Raw genomic sequence first — 17411 nt, 5'->3', positions numbered from 1 at the left:
CAGGTATGTCATACATGCACATTTGAGAAAACTAAGCTGAAAAAGATAGCTTGCAATTATACAGGTGCTAGACAACTTAATAGAATATGTTATTACTAAACAATGAATTCTAGTGTTTACTAAGGATGCAGTATTGTTCTAAGAACTGGAACCAGGATTGAATCACAGTCTGCTCTCATGAGTTCTTTTTCTACAAACAAAAGTTTTAAATTTTTTAACAGCTTTATAATCATGGGTTGACTGTACAGATGTTTAAATATGTAGCTAGCATATTTAATTCTTGATGGCATATAAAATAAAAGAGCCTAAAATTCGTCCTCAATGATCAGAGCTCAGACAATGTGAATAACTCATATAACATAATATATAACATAACAAACATAAAATACAAAATAAATGCATGACTAAATAATTACATAAAAATAATTTAGTAAATACCCCAGCATTTTGAAGCAGTTCATCTTTTTATATACAGTAATTTTAAATTAATTTGCAAGAAGGCAGAATTTAGATTCCCTCCATTTTCATCAGGAGCTTTCAAGAATTGATAATTTTTGTCAAGGAAAGAGAAAAGCAGTAGCTATACCATGTAGAAATTTGACAGCACTATGTTATCTAAGCAATGAGTGACATCATAATTTTCTACAATACATGGACATACGCCCAAGGGGATGTTACTATGTCAAAGAAAGGGAACTGTACTCCTTCTATGGTATTCTCTCATACCAGTCTAATTGTGAGGAAACAATAAACATGCCAAGAGCAGGGGAATTTCTATAAGCTAAACAGATGGTAATCTTCAAGGGCGTTAGGTCCTGACAAACAACAAAAGATTACCACAGACCAGATATGACAATTGAGCCTTAGGAAATAACCCATGAAAGTGACTGTACTCTGATATTACAGAAAGTGTAGGACATGGACATGAGAATTTCATTGTCTGTGCTGGTTGCCAATGAATGAAAGTATAACATAAAGGCAATATCATTTTTCTACAAATTAGTGACAAAAACTAGTTACAAACAAACGGACAGAACAGAAAGACAGGGATCAGGCATCACTTTCACGAGCACTTAAAGCATCTTAAAAGCATCTTCACAAGCATCTTAAAATTTAAAAGGCTAAAAATAAGCTTCATGCAAGTACAAGAATAGTATGTGAATCTGAGCAAATTTCATTCTTCTCACACTGGGCTGGTGATTATCGGTGTGAGTGACCACAACCATAATAAATAGAGACAATTTTTAGTCTTGTAAAAATAAAAGTGAGATCAAGGTGAAACATGAATTTGGTCCTTGAGATAGGTGATGAAAGTTTCTGCCATATGAGAATTCATTTTTCACAACTGGAGTATTGCCTGCTAGAAATACATGCCTGGTGTTAAGCAAGTAATCCTGAAATACGGAACAATGTGAGTGACAAGTTATAGAAAGCTAATTTATATCTCCAGGATATGGAGGGAAGTGACTAAAACAACTCCAGAAGGGCACATTCAATTCATCTCACACAAGTTGGGTGAGAACCACTGTGCCATGACCATCATCACCATTTCTGCGTTCCTAGGCAAAAAACAAAGAAGGGCATGGATGAAGACTTATTTTAGAAAGTGAAAGAAAGAAAAAAAGGAAGAAAGAACAAAAGAAAGAAAGAAAGAAAAAGAGAGAGAGAGAGAAAGAAAGAAAGAAAGAAAGAAAGAAAGAAAGAAAGAAAGAAAGACAGAGAGAGAGAGAAAGGCAGGCAGAAAAGATTAATGAATGAATGAATGAGTGGATATGCTAGAAATATTGTGGGGAATATTACAATATAGTAGTATAGTTGGGGAAATGTGCATGAATCATTCTGGTGTGTTTGTGTGTGTGTGTGTGTGTGTGTGTGTGTGTGTGCGCGCGCGCAAGCACATATGTATGTGTGTGAACATAAGTATATATTCAAGGAGCTCAGTCAATAAAGTAGTTTTGTTTCTCTTTGGTTTTGAACACACACTGAGGAACTGAGTTCATATGCCTATGTAAAATACCAGGCTAGAGAGGCAGACAGCAAAGAATTAAGTGAATCCCCATAGTTCACTGGCTGGCCACTCTAGCCTATTTCATAAGCTTAGCATCCCAGTAAATGAATAAAGGATGAGAACAAAGCAAAGCAAAATAAACAGAGTAGGCAGCTCCTAAAGAGCAATGTCTAAGTTTGACTAATGTTCCAAGTGTAGGTAGACAAATGTGCATATGTAACACCCCCAAAGCAAACTCTAACCTTCCACATACACAGTATAATACAAGGTACAAGTGGTAAGCCTTTTAAATATAAACCAAGAAAATTCAAGAGTATTGGAGTTGTGATTCAATGTTAGATGTCTACCTTCCATTTGTGTGACAGTTTGAAATGTCGTTAGAACTTGAACATATAATGTATTAAGGCTGAGTCCTCCTTGACTGTGTATAAGTGATGTGGATAAAGTACTTAAACAAGATGATCAAAGCCCAAATATCAGCTCTCTACAATACCTCCACACGTAACTCTGACACCTTCAAGAATGCCTTCAGCTACCTAGAAAGGATGAGCACACAATATTCACCGATTTATTAAAGAACTTAAACTAGCCCAAGTTTTTAAAACTATCTGGTGGAACAGAGCCAGGGGACAATAATTATGAAATCACAATTAAAAAAACATTTGGTAATCGACAAGTCTGACCCACTGAGCCAGCATGTATTTGTTTTATACCCTCTGCAAAAATGCTACCAATACATTCACAATGCTTGGTTAAACCCCTAGGCCTCTCATAGTGGGCTTTTAGAAGAAGAAAACAGGTCTAAAACTGTCAAAATTGTAACAAGTGCCATATTCAGGTCACCATCCCAGAAATGCAATAAGTCATCTTATTCTCTGATGTTAAGATTCTGATTGATATGAATGATAGGCCATTCATATACTGGTTGCCAAATACATAGTTCACAGTCTTGTCTAGCTAATCACTAAACATTTATTTTATCAATTTAGTAGATAGCATTCAATTGGTTGGTCCTGATTTGATATTGTAATTTAAATTGAAGTTTTCATACAAAAATTCAAGCGCTGAATAATGCATCATTGGCTTTTCAGATTTGAAGAGAACAACTAGAAGTCTACAAGGGTCATGGGTAACGGGTAGGGAGTGTGATCCTCATTAGAAGGCCTCTCTGCACATTTAATATCTTTTTACAGTATCATTATTAGCTTTATGATTTTTTTCCTTCAGATACTACACAAACCTTCAAAGCTATTAAAAGACTACTGGGGCTGAAAGTTTAAAGTACAGGGGAGCTATCTTAAATGTCAGTACTTGGGGAATGTATGGTAATGTGTATTGAGCTGGACAAAGAGAGCATTGTTAGCCTTTAGAAGGTGTGTGGTTTTTGTTTATTTGGTTTTTGTTTTGTTTTGTTGTTTTCTTATGTTAGATTATTCAGTGCCCACTGTAGGAACCAACAGCTCAGTTTGATCATTTCTGATTTCCAGATAAAGAAATACAGCTGAGAGAGGTTAAGCGCACTGCTCAAAGCGACATGGCGATTTAGTCTTTTAACTATGCCTTTAGACATTTTTTACATTCTGACCTGCTCCTAATACCTCAGTGTGAATTAATTTTAATTAACACTTCCTTCCTAGGGCTATTAGCTTTAAACAATCATAGCAAGTTAAAGGGCCTATTCATTAAGGCTGGAATATAAGGTATTGTGGCCCTTAAGTAAGTAGTTACTCATGGAGGAAAGGACCTGTTGTGTGTTCCACAAAGCATATAACATTTAAGTGACCTGTATTATTAGTAATATTATACATGTTTAAGTTTCTAAATAACTTAAGATTCTTTCTGGCTGCTGTAATGATGAATCAGAAGAGGAGTTTTATAATCACTTTCTATCATATTGATCACATAAGAACATATTTTGAAAGCTTGGAATGTCCTATTAATTCTAGAGCAGTTCCACTACTATATTAAACATCTTAAAAGTTAGCTAGTCAAGCTAGACAGATGACTCAGTGAGTACAGTACTTTCATTTTAAGCTTGATGGCCCAAGTTCAGGTACCCAGTATCCATGCAAATCCAGATAGTGCAGGTATATAATCCTTTGCTCCTACAGAGGAGTGAGAAGCAAAGACAGAACCATCTCTGGAATTTGGCAGGGTAGCTATTTTGGCATATGCAGTAGTGAATAACATGAGAGACACTGTCTCATATTAACTGAAAGGTGAGGGTCAAGATCTAAGGTTGTTCTCTGATATTCACAAGTGTACCACAGTGTGGCCACAGTAGAAATCACACAGATTGTATACATACTTTAAGGATATTTTAAAAGTCATCAAGCAACTACAACTCATGTCACTTAATGGTAAAGTCTGACTGTGAAAGAAACAATAGCTTGTGATCTCATTAGAGCTTAGAATGATGTGAAGAGGATGCTGGTGAGAAGGGAGGATGCATAGAGTCACTTCACACTGTAAGCTTTAAATTTCTCTGTCATTTATGAGTAATGGGTACAGTAGCTACATACTGGGTTTCTAAAGAGTTCTGAAAGTCATTTTGATGAAGAAACAGAGATTGTAGTTGTGGTGAAGGTGATGGTGGTGGAGGTAGAAGTAGTGGAGGTAGAGGTGTTGGTCATTGTTTTGAGAGTGACCGTGATGTTTGTAATAGTAACAAAGCCATATAAGTAAGAAAATCAACTCTCCTGCCTGATCTACAGTGCAGTTTCCACAGTATATCCCTACTCCTGTAGTAGATCACTTGCAAGGATCTGCAATAAATATAACAAATCATATCAACAAACTTACAGACAAAAATCATATGATCATCAAAGACAGAAAATGCCTTTGACAAAAATTCGACATGTTCCATGATAATAGTCTTCACAAGAGAAGAGCTGAAGGGAACATATCTCAACGTAATCAAAACTGCATGCAACCAACTCACAGTCAGCATTAGCGTAAATGGAGAAAAACTTGAAACAACTCCTCTAAAATCAGAAATGAAACAGGGCTTTCCCTATCCTAAATCCTTCTAAACGTAGTGCTGAAAGTACCATCTGAAACAATAAAACAGTTTATGAGTAGGAAAAAAAGTTACATTGTTGATATTTGCAGATAATGTTACTATACCAAAGAAACCCTAAAATTCCACTATAAAGCTTCTAGAAAGAATCAATGATTTTAGCAATGTTGCAGGGTGCAAAATCAACTCATACCAACAAACACACCAAGAAATAGATAAAAAACAAACTTTCATTTATATTAACATCAAAGACAATAAAAGACCTTGTAATAAACATAATCAAGAAGGCACAATATCTACTTAACCCAACTTTAAATCTCTGTAGAAAGGTATTGAGAAAGACATTGGAAATCAGAAAGGCATGTCATGTGCATATGTCAGTAGAATTAATATTATGAAAAGTTTTCTAAAAGAACTATAGATTGAATGCAATGTCAATTAAAATATCCACCATATTTTTCACAGAAACAGAGCAAAATTATATAGAATCAGAAAGACCTCAGGCAGCCAAAGCAATCCTCAGCAAAAAGAATAATACTGGAATGACCAACATTATAGACTTCAAGAAATACAGTGTATAAGAAGAAAAAACTATGTGATGCTAGATAAAATAGATATGTAGACCAATGAAATAAAATAGAAGACTCAGTACTTGTAACTATAATTATCTGATATTTGACAAGGAGGCAAATAGCATATACTGGAAAAAGACAGCTTCTTCAGCAAATGGTGCTTGGAAATCTACATTCACTGGTAGAAGAAGTAAAATAGACCACAGTTGTTACCCACACAAAAATTAGTTCCAAGTGGATGAAAGCCCTTAATTTTAACCCTGGAATAATACAACTCTGGAAGAAAACAGAAAGTGGAATAAATGACATTGATATAGGAAAGAACTTTCTGATTGGGATTCCAATCGAATAAAACAAATGACAAGTGATCTCTCAGAGAATGAAAAGCTAACAAAACAAGCAATCAAGAGAAGCAAGGCACAAAATAGAAGAGAATCTTGGCCAGCTATATATCTGACAGAGGATATAGGATTCATCTCTAGAATACACAAAGAACAATATCACCACCACAATGTCAAGAAAACAAATATGACTCGGTTACAAAAACGGCTAGGCATCTACCTAAACGGAGAATTCTCAAGAGAAGAAATAAAAATAAAATATCTCAAAGAGATTACATCATTTTTAAGCATTGGGGACCACAAACTAAGATCAAAATAACTTTGAGATTTCATTTTATCCCAGGTTGAAAGGCTAAACCCAATAAAACAACTGATAACAAATGCTAGCAAAATTGTAGGGAAAGAGGAACCCCCCATTCACTGGTGATTGGAATGGACATTGCTGCAGATATTCTTGAAAGTAGTATGGAACATCCTCAGAAAACTATAAATAAATCTGCCATTAGACCCAGGTATACTAGTCTTTGACATGTGCCCAGGACTCAGCATCCTACTCCACAGCTAGTTGTTTGGCCATGCTCATTGCTGCTCTATTCACAATAGCCAGAAAATAAAAACAACCTAAATGTCCTCCAACAGATGAAAGGATAAAGATATATATATATATATATATATGTGTGTGTGTGTGTGTGTGTGTGTGTGTGTGTGTGTGTGTGTGTGTATGTGTGTGTGTGTGTGTTACTTATCTGTAAAGAAAAATAAAATCATGAAATTTCCAAATAAATGGATAATCCTAGAAAAAATCATATCAAGTAACCCAGATCCAGGAAGACAAGTGCCACATATTCTCTCACCTGTTTTTTATACTGAACCACATGTCCACATATAACATGGAATACCCTTTTATCCTTTACCTCTTGTGATGAAGTTTCTCTTTACAGCAAATGGAGAACATCACAGACACCACAATTGGGCAAAATTCAGGTCAGCAGGCCATGGGGAGTACACTCCTAATAATTACCTGTAGAGGATTTTTAATTGAGCAACTTGGCTGCTCAGGCAAGGGGTCATATCCTAGGGATCATACTCTAGGTCTGTGTGATCAAGTTGGAATCCAGATGTGTCTTTAAAGCCAGGAGACAGAGGCAAGCAGATATCTGAGTTCAAGGGCATCCTGATAGAGTGCAAGTTTCAGGTAAAAAAAGCTTAGATACAGGCATCGTGGTACACACCTTTAATCCCAGCATTAAAGAAACAGATTTCTTAGTTCAGTCAGTCAGTAAGGTTTAAATCATTCAGAGATAAGGACTTGGGAGTCAGTTCAGTTGAGTACAGACTGTGGAACTGAGTTCAGTTTAGTTACCTTCAGTCAGCTGAGACAGTTGAGTTCAGAGAGTCATCTCAGTGGAGTTGGGTTTGGGTGGTTCAGTGCAGGTCAGCAGATGCTGTGGAAGCCAGAGAATGAGCCAGAAGAACAGAACTGATTTTTAGAGTTAACTTGAGGCCAACCAGAGCAAAAAGTCAGAAGCTGAGAGAAATCAGTTTGAATCAGTCAGCTTGAAGAGGTGTTTAAGCCAGAACAACTGAGTAGAACCAGCTAGTCAGAATTCAAAAAGAGCTAGAAAGGGTGAGATTATTCAGCGGTAAATCTTGAAGACAACAATTACTTTAAGCAAATAAAAGTTACTTTTACAGATACACCTTCATCGCAGTTCCTGCATCTATGGCTCAGGGAACATGGCAGAAGAGGAGGGAGAAGACGATTGTAAGGCCAGAGTACCCGGAAGTCTGATGTGAAATACTCTACCATAGAAATGTCTGCATAAAGAATAATGAAACAATTGCAATATTAATAGACATGCTAGCACAGGGGAAAAAAATCTCACAGGGTCAAAAGCCAAAGAAAAAACTTCAGTCAATTAATGGCTCCTCAGAGAAAGGCTTCAGGGGATAAGTTTTTAATTGGATATCTAATTCTAAGTGGTCAGTTGGAAACCAGATGTACACAAACTACAAAAACAGACTCAGCAAGTTCTATCATATATTTTTGCATGCATATACACATACTCAAACTCTGGCATATACATATGTTTACATGTAAAGTAATAACTAAATAAAAAGATGTTATCAATTTAAGAATGGGGCAGAATGGAATTTATAATTTATAAATATTATTTATAAATAATAAGAAAAACTATGTGTAAGGTCCTATGACTCTTATCTATAAAGACTACCATACACTAGAGAATTTAAGCCCAAATAATGAGAAAAAGGCAAACTATATCTGAGCATTTCTTAATGCTGGGGATTCATTCATTTGTTCTTAAAGTTGCATTAGGAGGCCACTTTATTATGTGAATATCATATGAACATCATACTGTTACACAAAATACACTGACTATAATGCCACTTTGTGATAAAATTACATAGAATGAGCATGCCATGGACCCTATTGGTGAGAAAAACATCATTATGCAATACCTGGTAAAGCAAAAATAGTATGATTTAATTGAGGAAACAATTATTATCTTTCATATCTTTCAAGAGATGAACATATCCTTGATTTCTCTTTTCTGAAAGATTTTTTTTGGTAAATGACAAAAACAATAAAAAGAAGAGGGGAAATTTTAGAAATGTAATGTATATGACAAGAGCTCTCATTGGGTAACAGTTTTATTGATTTATTTCCAAGGTTTTATGCTGTAAATAAGCAGAGATTGTGATATATCAATCAGTTCAGTAAAGAAGATTAAAAATCCATAACTAAAGCTATACTTATCTACCACTACTAATCTATCATCTATCTTATGTTTCCTTAGATTTCTCATGTTGCCTTGTTGGTTTAACTCAGCTAGGAAACTGAAGCAGTGACTGGATTCTGCTACTAAGTATCAATTATTTTCCTGCATCAGGGTAGAAAGAGTGGTACCTCCCCTTCAATGAATCACTTCCCCTTTCATCATGACAGCTATGGATTCTATCCTTCTCTCCTGGGCTTGAGAGATGGCTCAGAAGTTATGAGCACTGACTGCTCTTCCAGGGGTCCTGAGTTCAATTCCTAGCAACCACATGATAGCTCACAACCATCTGTAAAGGGATCCAATGCTCTCTTCTAGTTGTCTGAAGACAGCAACAGTAACAGTGTATTCACATACATGAAATAAAAATAAAATCTTAAACAAAGGAGTGCTTATTTAAAAAATCCTTCTCTCCTTTCAAAGCAAAGAAGATGTTTTAATTATGTCTTTAAATGCCGTTTTACACAGATCTCAAAATAGACTGCTTTGGGAATTCATTTCTCCAAAAGGGGTAGCAATTGTTTACCACAAGTATACTTTTGTTATGCCTACTGCTTTGGTTTGAGATCCGCTAACCTCCTACAGTCTAAAAGGATTTGTGGGCAAAACTTTCAGCAGTTTTTTTTTGGGGGGGGGGTGTTATTTGTTGCTGTTTTTGTTGTTGTTTTTGTTTTGCTTTGTTTTGTTTTTTATCCAAAAAGAATGTATGCAGGAACTAAGAGAGGATTTGTCTGCTATATAACTTGTTTTCTAATCCCGCCTTTTTCCCAATATTATATTGGCACTTTGTGCATATCAAGAAGACAATAGTAAAATGTTCAGTAATATGTGCTAAGCAGATACCACACATGCCCACCCATTATTCATTTATCAGATGTTTGCTTTACACTAGAATTAACATTGAAATCACACAGTGGGTAGGGACACTGAACTTCTCTGAAACGCATTTATCAACATTTGTTTCATTTTTTTCTCCTGACACCTGTGAGTTCATTTCTCAATAGGCAAATTGATTTTTCAGCTATTTTTCTACAGGGTAATGGCTCTCAAATACCTTCACTCAATATAAAGCTGTTATAAGCCTGAGGAAGCCCTCCAAAGCAGTAACGTAAAGTCTTAGCTTCAAGCTACTGGACACCAGAACAATTCATATGTACTCAGGTATTTTATTTACCAACTCTGCCCACACATATTGAAGTGAGAGTCTGACAAATGTGCCCTTTTCTCATAGCAGTCAAACTCCTCAGTGCTGTGATTTGTGCAAAGAATAAAACCATAAAACTGTTAGTTATGCACACATGAACACATGAAAGTTCCCTTCTTCCACCTTGCTCCTGCCTCAGATTTTTTTTATAGGGGAAATTGCAGTAGATTTGACTTGAGGTTTGCATTAAGTTGGTTTAATACTTCTCAACTCCTGGAAGCCCAGATGCTTAAAGTCACTGTTTGGTTATTTTCATTTGTGTGTTTGTTTTGTTCAGGTTCCATAAGAGGAGTCAAGAAAACTGAGTGCAACTGTGTCTAACTCAAACCTCACTATATTATAGGGTACAAATTCAGGCTGATTAAATTCAACCCTAGCTCTTCTACTTAACTCCTCTTATATTTGCCTTCACTTACCTTCCCCCAGTTCATGTTATTCTTTTCAAAAATAATCATTTAATCATGCAGTGACCTAATTTTTCTGTCCACATACATTTTGATGTGAAGACATACACTGGAATATATTGAATAACTCAGGACTCACACTCTTAAAGAAAATTGACACTCCCTCCCCTACAAGAAAGTTTTAAAATACTGTCTCTTATCTCAAGACTTCTGATTGCAGGTGATGGCCACCTTTCCTGCTATGGAAACCAGACAGGGTGGCAGCTGCAAGCTCAGTAGTAGAATAACAAGCCATAGCGTTCTATATGCAAGGTTGATAGATAAATAACCCGTGGCTGTTGTTCTCAGCTAAATACCATCAACTCTTCTTGTGACTGCCATGGCAGTTGCAAACTCCCTGACCCCAGCATGTAACATCACACAGACCATGAGAAAATGCCACTGTGGCTGCCTGATCACTGGGGAGAGTTGTTCTCATAGACACCTCACCTCAGATCCTCAAAGAATGCAGCTGGAATTTGCCATGCAGCAAATCTCAAGATGAAAATAGCTGCTACTCAAATGACTAAAGAAAGCAAACAAATGTTTCGAATTGGAACTGAGCCTATGTACACTTGAAGACTATATAAGAGAAATTTCATCCAGAAACACTGCCTATTTTTCTTCCAGTGAGCATGGTCAGGAGTTAGGGATTTATGTTAGTTTTCAAGCTAAATGCATTAAGCATATTAAGTGAACTTGAATTTCTCATTAGAGTAACTTAAAATGAGGAAGTCATAAACCCATAATGAAGGAGAAGGAAAGGAAAGGTGATCCGAAGAGGAAGAACTAGCTGAGATTCGTTGATTTACCTAGTCTAGATGTATAATTAGTCTTTAAGCACAGGTTTGTTTAAACTATGGCATACCTCCAAAGTGATTTGCAGTTTGTATTATATTTATTCTGATTTGCTTTATTAAGCACTGTCCATTTATGCCATGCTAAAGTCTAAGGAAATTTTGGACTCTAAAATCTTAGTGTGTGCTTAGTTGTATAAAAAGATCAATTCAAATGCAAGTGAACATGTGGGTTCAAGTAACATCTGTGTTCAACATCAATTTCAGCAGGAAGGAAGGATTGTGAACAGAGAGAAGGGAGGTGTTGAGTTTAAATCTCACCATTTACTACCTATGTAAAGAACATAGATCACAATTCTTGACAGCCTAGAATCAAATTTCATGTATCTGATTAGAAATTATAACTTCCAGGGTATCATCCTATCATTCTTTAAGTTTTACAATATGTTAATCACGGATGATAAGGGTACCTATCTAATTAGAACCACCTAGGTTATTTATAGTAGATTCTTAAAACAATTTCTGACGGTAGTAAGTGTTTAGTATAAACAGGCATTATTGATATTGCTGTTACCATCACTGTTGTTCTTGTTTTAATTATTTCAGTGCAGTGAGTATTATTATTAATATATGTTGCCAGCTATAGACCTTTGATGAAAAGCAACAAAAAAATAGAAGGAATTTTGTTTTTAAAGTTGATTATAGTACTTACCTGTATTAGTGTATCAAAACTCAGTTTTAAGGAATATTAAAATAATTCATTCAAATACTGTAGCTGTCCGATAAGCCTGGTCATCCATAATATGCACAGAAATTATTTGTGTCCCCTGTATGAACAGCTACATCAATAATACACTAGACACGATCCAGTAGGCAAATTTAGAAAATGATTTGGAAGTTAACACCCACTTGGTTCAGAGCTAAACATACTTAATTCTAAATTCCAGTAGCAATGAATTTCATTTCTGCAAAATGGGAATTTATAATGTGTGTCTTGAGGAATAGTTATGATGACCAAATATATAATGTCATGAGTCAATATAAGAGTTGATTCTGTTTATTTTGAGCCACAAAATGGACTAAGGAGTTTTCATTCATCAGCTAATGTGATCTCAGCTGCCTCATGCAGCCTAGGCTGTTGTACTCCTAGACTGGTACTTTCTACATACAAGGAAAATCCAGTTATTTAAAGAAGTGTCTTTAGTGCATTTGGCATTTGTCTTTAGATACTCCTTTTAGGAGTCATTAAGATAGCCTTGCTATATCTGTCGAGATTCCCCAGGCCTGTCTGGCCTAACAGGCTCCAATCTGAGTGTGGGAGAATTCACCAAGGGGCAAAACAATTTAGTTTCACCTGGGTAACAGCAATTATGCAGAAAGACAAAAGGAGCAGCTGAGTCACTAGTTGAGGATGGTAATTCACTCTCCCCAGGGCCTGCCACTCAGAAAGCCTGAGAAAATATTACAGGAAAACAATAGGGAGCTCTATTGTTAGCAGTCCTGTCCCCATAATAGCTGTTGGAAAGAATCAGAACAAACATATATTCTGTTGTCCCTGAAAAGCTTTCAGGGCACATATGCTCCATCTCAAACTGTCACTCCTCGGAGACTCACCATGGAATGGGTCACCAGGTCATCTGAGTTAGACATGGTGGCTCCACAGGACACACACATACACGCACACACACATACACGCACACACACATACACGCACACACACACACACACACACACATACACACACACCTACCTCTGTGGAAACATCCAAATAAGCTATAAACAGAACTGACCAAATAGTTTATAAAATGTATAGTCCAAGAAGCAAAAGGAACTTAGCTCATTTAAAATATGGAGCTATTCCACCTACATATGGGAGAAGGAGTGGTAGTTGTGGGGATAACAGTTATGAGACAAGGTATTTTCTGTTGTTTGATTGATTGATTGATTGATTGATTGATTGATTTTAAACTCCAGATTTTATTTATTTGTTTGTTTGTTTTAAACTCAAGATTTTATCCCCTCCTGGTCCACCCTCTGACTGTTGCAAATCTCATACCTCCTCCCTGTCCCTTTGTCTCCTTGAGGATGTCCCCACCCCACCTGACCTCTAAACTCCCTGGGACCTCCAGTTTTTTGAGTATTAGGTGCATCTTCTCTGACTAAACCCAGACCCAGCAGTCCTCTGCTGTAAATGTGTTGGGGGCTTCATACCAGCTGGTGTATACTATCTGGTTGGTGTTCCAGTATCTGCATCTGACTCTTTCAGCTGCTTGTGGGGTCTTTCAGAGGGCAGTCATGATAGGTCCCTTTTTTGTGAGTACTCCATAGCCCCTATAATAGTGTCAGGTTTTGGGGCCTTCCCTTGAGCTGGATCCCACTTTGGGCCTGTCACTGGACCTTCTTTTCCTCAGGCTCCTCTCCATTTCCGTCCCTGCAGTTCTTTCAGACAGGAACAATTATAAGTCAGAGTTTTGACTGTGAGATGGTAACCCCATCTCTCACTTGATGACTTGTCTTTCTGCTGGGGGTAGGCTCTACAAGTCCTGAAAGCCTCTCACCTCCCAGGTCTCTCTCATACATTCTGCAGAGTCCCCCCAATCTCCTACCTCCCAAGGTTGCATGTTTCCATTCTTTCTCCTAGCCCTCAGGGATTTCAGCCCTTTTCCCCTACCCACTACCCATTTATGTTCCCCTCTCCACCCCCCCCATCACCTTTCCCTCTCAGGTTCCTCCCTCCCTTCCCTCTTGTGGTTGCTTTCTTCTCCCTTCCAAGTGGGGCTGAGGCATCCTCACTTGAGCCCTTCAGCTTGTTGACCTTTTTGAGTTCTGCGGACTGTATCATGGGTATTCTGTAGTTTTCCTTTTTTTTATATTTTTATATTTTGGCTAATTTCTACTTATTAGTGAGTACATACCATGCATATCCTTTTAGGCCTAAGTTACCTCACTCAGGATATTTTCTAGTTCCATATATTCGCCTGCAAAAGTCAGGATGTCCTCATTCTTAATTGCTGAGTTGTAATGCATTGTGTACATGAACCACATTTTCTATATCCATCATGGGACATCTGGGTTGTTTCCAGCTTCTGGCTCTCACAAACAAGGCCACAATGTGACTGCTATTACTTTTTACACATAATGGAATAGAGCACTTTAAAAAAAAAATCTTTCAAATAAGCAGAAATAAATAATAGGTACTTGTACTTCCAGAACCCCAACTTCTTCATGTTACCCCAATGGCGAAGAACATTCAATTAGTTCCTTTGGGGACATTCATATCAAAGAAAATGTGTTATTTGTTGATCTTTCTCCTTGATAAAACAGACTTGAGAACTTTGCATAGATACACCAGGCTGTTGATCTCGCATCATTCATATAAAATGTAGTATTGGGAAAGAAACCATGCCAATAAGTGTCGTTTTAATTTTACTATCATGAGAAGTAATTTATCAAGATATATTTGATATAGTTTAGCCTTATTGTGCAGGTAGAAGCTTGGAGAAATTCCATAGTAAAATTAAAACTTCCAGGTCAGAAGTTCTTAGAAGAACTGTCTGAGGAAAAAAATAAAGCAAAACTATCTTAATAGAAAATATATCATCTGGAAATGAAGGAATAGGGATATTTATGTGTGCATTCCAACAGTATCTACTAGATACCCATGTGTGTATGGTTTTGCTCAATGAAGAGTTCAGGGGGAACATAATAGGGTCATGGATTAATCTCTGAATCTCTTTATATGTTACTTTAATGTCAATCAAATAAGTTGCCTAAAATTAATAACTATATGATAGCTATTATTAATTGCTGTTTGTGCTGTCTCATAGCCAAAGGAGCCACAAAGTAGTTTGTGGACAATTCCCCTATTTGAGTCAAATGATGAATATGACGAATGTCCATAGCTTCTGAGAATCTCAGTGAGAACTCAGCTACATTTTGAAATCTGTCACAAAACTAGAATTCTGCATAATCAAGATAGGAAAAATAAACAAATCTGAATCAAGGGAAGACTAACTAATGGGCCCCAAAAACTCACAGTTGTTTTTATGAAAAATAAATCAGTCGTCTTGATAACATGACCTGCAATGTAGCTAGCTACTCTTGAAGAATTTGTTGGGCTTTCTGGGTATATTATAGGTAGGCTCAGAGAAAATATGTTCTGTGTTTATAAAAGAAGGATTAGTGTTTGGGAGAGAGATCCCAGCATGCATTTCTGTCCTATTACTTTTATACTCAGATGTCACAATGGGAAAAGAAAAAAAAAATCCTCCTGAGTGTTTGTCCTTTGGAATTCATTTTGAACTGAAAAGTTCAGAGGCTTGAAAATCCTTCTCCAGCTGAGAAAGCTCCAGAATGTTCCATGGAGTGATCTTTTTCTAGGATGCCACCTTCTCCTACTTGTCTCATCATGGATTCCAGAAGTTTCTGCTACTGACAGCTGACATTGTCAAAATTTTTCTTTGATACCCTCAGCTTCCATTTCATATATTTTTTTATATTCTAGTGCTAATGCCAGAATTCTTGTTTCATTATTTTTAGACATCTAGTGAGATGTACTACCTTTAAAGCACAAAGTCATTTGTTTCTTTTATCATGTTGTCTTTTTCTTTCAAGTGCGCCACAAATTCTTTTCACCAATGGTAAAATGAGTCTTTCATAGATTTCTCTGGGTCCTTTATCTTAGTCATCTTATAAACATAGAGATGAACAAAATGTCAAATTCTGAGTCAGTATGCTATGGTCTAAAGAGCACCAAATTGGATTTGAATCCCAGCTTTGCTTTTTCAATGACCTTGAGTATGTGAAAGTCAGGCAAGGTATTACATTTTGAGAAGTATCAAGTTGCTTATAGATGTGTCTGTATGTAAACCTTTAAAGTCTCTATCTTTATGATTTCTGGAGCATATGTAACCTAATTTCTAAAATATTTATCCAAAAACCAATGTTTATTGGGTACTTTTGTGCCAATATTTATTTCAAAATCAAAATAATAATGTCTCTGCATGAGACAATGACATCAGTCAAAGCAGTTTGGAAGGTTATATCTTTGTGTTTATCCAGATATTAAGCCACCTTTCTTACTGATATTTCACTCAACTTTAAACATGAAAATGATTTTTATCTGATTCCTTTGTAAGATAAAACAAGATAATGTACATACATGTAACTGTAAGAGATCCAACACATGGGATTCAGGAAATAAAAGATAATTATAATTATAGACATAGGTTGGTTTGTTGTTGTGGTTGTTACAAAGCCCATTTCTGTACATCATGTTTTTTAAGTTGTATTGTCTTATGATGAGAAAAGTTACATGATTTCAATTTATCTGAATTTGTTAACATTTAAAAACTTATTTCAAGTTTTTAATAGAATTAAATCACATTCTTGTTTTCCTTTTGTACCCGAACTCCTCCCAGAGACCCCCCTTCAATACCTACAATATCTTTTTTGTCATATTCTTTAAAATTTATGAAATATTATAACAATAAAAATGAGTATTATAAAAGTGGTTTGATATAAAACAACAATCAATTTAACAAGCTTATGTAGATGCTTGTCTATAGTAATACTGAAAATACATACATTTTTCTTAATATAAATTTTAAATAACTCCAAACATATTAATGTATATTTCAAAATGATATATCACTACTAGTATTTTCTTAAATGAACATATATATATGTATATATATATATATATATAGTGTTTTTGTTTGTTTGTTTTGTATTTAGTAGAACTTAAAATCTTCGCTCTCACTGTGGTAACTAGATACAAGAGTTACAAAGTAAAGCAAAGCATTCAGTCTCTTTGTTGTTCTCTTACAAGCCCCCTCCAAATTTAATTGTCTACATTTCTTTTGGGTATATAAATACTTTTAAAATATGTAAGCTGTTCTGAAAACCATAGTATAGTGTAAAAACATGAAATAAACAATACTACTAATAGAGGCTGAGATAGGAGAAGCAAGATCTCAAGACCAGTATGTTGTACAGAGTAAGACACTGTCACAAACAAGCTGAAAGTGTATACAGATTGTATAATATTGGACCTATTTCTCCAATTACCAAATTAGAGAGACCATTGGATGACAATGAACAAGTTTCTAATTCCTCATGGTTTTGGATTTCAATTGATAAGGATATGTTGGTAATATTAGTTTTCATATTAAGATATTAAGAAAAAGTAATTGTTGCTTCCTGTTGTTTTTGTTGTAAGAGGTGGAAT

This window comes from Mastomys coucha, unplaced genomic scaffold, assembly GCF_008632895.1.
Source record: "Mastomys coucha isolate ucsf_1 unplaced genomic scaffold, UCSF_Mcou_1 pScaffold22, whole genome shotgun sequence".
Classification (NCBI taxonomy): domain Eukaryota; kingdom Metazoa; phylum Chordata; class Mammalia; order Rodentia; family Muridae; genus Mastomys; species Mastomys coucha.
This window is presented reverse-complemented; position numbering follows the sequence as displayed.